Here is a 4,735-nt window from a genome sequence, read left to right as displayed (position 1 = left end):
TTTCTCAGGTTGCATTTTTTTCAAAACTACGGAACGGTTGGAATAGGAGAACCCACGGGATTCCAAGTACTTAGCGGGCGTTCATTGTTTAGAAGTCTTAGCTTTTTGCTTCCGCTGTGCAATGAAGATACCAGTCCAGTCACGCTAGCTCTGATATTTCGGGGTGTGACACAACCGAACAACCGGACACTACCCGAAATATCAAATTTACACTAGAAGCACTGTTTTAATGTTTCCAAGCTAGTTATGGTCCCCGAACATCATAGCACACTATATAAATATCTAGTAACTAAACCTCTAACTATATACTTGATTTTTAACCATGTTAACTAACATTTAGTTGGAGCCTACACCTATACCCCTCCCCCCAACCTATGAATGGATTCTAGTGGCCCCACAAGAAGATTTTAATTGTTTATTAAAATAGATCATGTTAGATCTTGCCTTCACTTTATAAGACATAATACACACTAGATAAATGGGGATGAGTTATAAGTTTAACTCAAAGTTTAACTCAAAGTTTATAACATTCATTCTTTAACACACACCATCACTTGAAGCTCTCCTCTTCTTCCCCATAAGCTATGGCCAAGAGCTCCCCAAGCACTACCATCATCTTCATTCACTTCTCATTAAATCTACATATATACAAAGGTGTTAGGAGCTATACAAAGAAGCTTGGTGCTCTTGAAAGTTGAAGGACCTCTCTCTAGTGCTTTTATCCACTTATTTTCTTCACTTGATCATCCCTAGCCTTGTGCTAGTGGTAAGAGTCTTGATCTCTTCATTTTACATCTTATCTAAGTGGTTAAAAGTTGATACATGATGTAAAGTTTAAAGAACACTAAGAAACTTGAAGATGAAACATGAACATTGTTTTGGTCAAAAATTACCGAAGCAATTAAGTGATCAAATTAGTTAAGTGAGGTAGTGTGCTAGAAATGTGTGTTGAAAATATTCAAGTTATGTTATTTGCTAAAACAGTTTCAGGATACGGCTCAGGATATAGAGCTGTATCTATGATCAAACAATGAGCAAAAAATGTAAAGGATGACACAGGATGTACGAGGAAAGCCCTTGATCAATCTAGATCGCCGGCACAAAACCTCGGGAGCTGACAATCGCAGCTGCCTTGTTCTTCTATTACTTCAAATATCAGGATACAGTGCAGGATATGATGCGGATCAACTAGGTGTTACAACGTAATTTGAATACAAGTGTTTGTGTGTAGTGATTGCTAGTAGCTAGAGAGCAAAGTGTGCGAAAGAGTGAGTGTCGAAGTGTCCTTTAACCTGATCCGATCAATCTATTTATAGTTAAACGAAAATAACTAACTATCCTAATAAACCGGGATGCTTCGAATATTCCCCAAGTGAACGTTGTAATCCACTTCTTCCGGGTTCAACGTCTCTTATATAACCAATTTGCCCGAGTCTCAAGGAGAAGAGGTCCACTTGACCGTTAACGACTTGTACCTCCTAATCTGCAGGTGGTCAAATTAGTTAATACCAGGATATCGTACCAGGATGTTACCAATATCCTGATTCGGTATCCTGATCACAAATAAACAATCAAAGCCAAAATATTAGTCAGGATATATGTTCAGAAAATGACCCATAACAATAGTCCCCAAAATATACCTGTTGGAATTCTGAATTCAAACAGATATATTTTAAACTTTGTCACCTGGATCGAGGCAATCAATACGACGAGACTCTTGAAATGACAATGTGCAACTTCCAACGCGATATTTACTCTTTACCCCCTATATCCAGCCTATATTAACAGAGGGATTCTTCATTATGATCATCTCTATCTTCAAGCGAATTTCAGGTATTCTCTCTCTCTGTCTTCCCTGTTTTCCTTATTTAAATCCGTTGTAACCTTCCATGGCTACCCGTACTAGATCCCAAACGGTGGATTCTGTTCCCCCCTTTCATAGACAGAACCTGCTTAAGGAACCCTCAAAAGAGGTGTGTTCATTTGACAATGCCGATATTGCGGCTTTACGAGCTTCCGGTGCCTTTCCCGCCAGGACAATTTTCCATCCATTCGACCGAGAGGTCCGATCGGATTTTTGTTCCGACGAGTGGGTATGCTTTTTTACTTATCCTTTCTCCATCGGTTTTCAATATCCGTTTTCACCCTTCATATCTTGATTCTTCGAGTTGACTGGCCTTAGCTTCGCCCAAACCATGCCCATGGTTTGGCGCGTACTAGTCACCTTGGAGCAGATTAAGGCTCGTTATATGCCGGACTTGTGCATCGAAGATCTTCCGATGGCCTATCGTTTAAGATCCCATGGTTCCAGCCGGTTCCTTCTATTTTCTATCTCCAAAGATCCTCTCATTCTTAAGGCTAACAAGAACGATGATAAATGGACAAGAAAATTCTTCTTTGTAAAAAGGGACTCCATTGACAGGGGTTTTGACCTTCCTAAGAGATGGTTAACTTCTGGTAGGATTTAGGTCTTTAGGAATATCCCCAATCATATCCCGAGACTACATCCTGAACTGATATCCTGATATGTTTATTTTTTACAGGAAACTTCAAGGAATCAGCTCCCCCAAGTGCCGAATCGAAAGGAAGAATAAAAGAAATCTACAAGCTTCCAGAAAGCGAAAGGACCTTTAACCTGCCACTCACAAGTCCAATTCAAAGATCAAGTTCCGATATGTCTGGTAAGCATATTTTCAGAAATTATTTTTATTTATTAAACCAATCATATTTTGAAGGTATAATAAGTCTAGACGTATCTTCCCTTATGCAGTGCCGATTATCAACCTTGAAGGCTTCCAACTCGACGAGTTGGACAATTACTCAAGCCTCGCACCTGTCAAGCAAGAATCCAATCCGAAGTCATCTGTCACACCGAAGCCTACCAGTTCAAAGACCATTACTGCTCCCAAAGCTCCTCCATCATCCAGGACCCGGGCCTCCAGCTCCCGGAAGAGAAAGGAAGTAGAGCCTCCCGCTACACCCCACGTATTCCCATTTGAACCATGGGTTTACGGAATCCAGCAAATTCATGACCGGCTTCCTCAACCAGGTTAGTATCCTGATCCATATCCTGCAACATATGTTGATTACAAATGTTAATTTAGCTAGTTACTTGTTTCCTTACCTTGCAGGGTCTTGAACGCCTGGTGTTTCTCTATGAGGATGCATGTGGCTCGAATGTCATGCTCGAAAGCCAGCTGAAAAAGGCCGAAGCCACTATTGCAGACCAAGCAGCAATTGCCACTGCTAAATCAGAGCACTTCGAATCCAAATACAAGCAATGGCCCAAGAGCGTCAGTCCGCCATCCAAAAGGTCACCCACGAAGCTCAGGCTAGGTTCGACGCCGCCCAAGTTCAAGACGAGCAGGCTATGGCTTCATACCGGGAGAGCCTCAAGAATTCTGTCATCATTTCCCTCCTTCAGGCCAGACTGAAAATGGCATACGAGGCAATGGCCTTGGGCTTTGAATGCCCTTCTTGGAGCACCAAGGCTTGGGAGGCGAAATTAAAAGATCTTGGGGGAATCCTGTGGAGCCTCCTGTCAAGTCTGCTGCGGAAGAGCCTACCAAGGTGGTCGAGAAGGTGCCTGATACTAGTGCTTCAAAGGATACTGGTGGTGATGCCGGGACAAATGCTGGAGAGGATGCTGCTGGAGAGGATATTGCCGATAATGCTGGGACAAACGCTGGAGATGTCATCATGGAGGAGGGAGCTGCCCCTTAAGTGCAGCGAAGTGGGCAATGATGGATATACATACCAAGGCCGGAGCCCACTTTTTTAATTCTGATAGTTGTGGTCTGTTTGAACAATTTACTTTTCTTGTCTTTGAACAATTTACATTTCATGCATTAGAACAATAAGATGACCAAAGGTGGATGGGTCCTGGGTTTCAGGATGAAGCCCTTGGTCATCAATTAGTATAATCTGTTTTGAATGATGCAACAGTTGGAGGTGGATGGGTCTCATTTTGAGATGAAACCTTCAACCATTGCGTAAATATGGTAAAAAAAACTAATCGTGCTTTTGGCGGGTGGGCCTCGGTTTGAGGTGAAACCAAAAGCACAACTTTTGACCTGTTAATAATATAACCATCTTTTGACTTATTCGCTGTTCTTTGTAATTTTTTGTCATGCATTACTTAGTTTAAATTTTAGCTTTGCAAAATTAGTGCAATTACATTTCGAGAATACCCTGATCAATATACTCGGCGGTATCCTACGAAGACTTTCGTTAAGTAGGACTCCTCAAAATTCAAACAATTTAGACAAAGTTTTTAAAGAATAAAAGATAGTTTATCTTTCAAAATCCGTTTTGATAACACTTGTTTGATCAGAGTATTCATTTTCAACCCAAGTATTATTTCCTGAATCATATTCCGAGAACATATTTTGAGAATATATGCTGAAGATATATCCTAATCAGGATATTTAAACAAATAACTTATGTAAGGTTCACAAAGGAAAGATCATACCAAGAATAGAGTGTAACCCCAGTATCGAACTTCAATCCTTTTGCAACTTCTTCCACTAAGATGTCCCCAGTCTTAGTATACTAGGTTCAAATTTGATTCTTTAAGCCTTACACAATCGCCTTAGGAGGAATGTCCCCTGTGCATAAAGTCTTAGAACACTTAGAAAAATTTTGAATTCAAGTTCTAACTGTTTGGACAATTCTTGTGTTACTGGGGTAAAACCCAAAAATATACTGGAGATAAATCCTTAGTGTTCTGGGGAAA

The sequence above is a fragment of the Helianthus annuus genome, chromosome 1 (genome assembly GCF_002127325.2).
Source record: "Helianthus annuus cultivar XRQ/B chromosome 1, HanXRQr2.0-SUNRISE, whole genome shotgun sequence".
Taxonomy (NCBI): Eukaryota; Viridiplantae; Streptophyta; class Magnoliopsida; order Asterales; family Asteraceae; genus Helianthus; species Helianthus annuus.
This window is presented reverse-complemented; position numbering follows the sequence as displayed.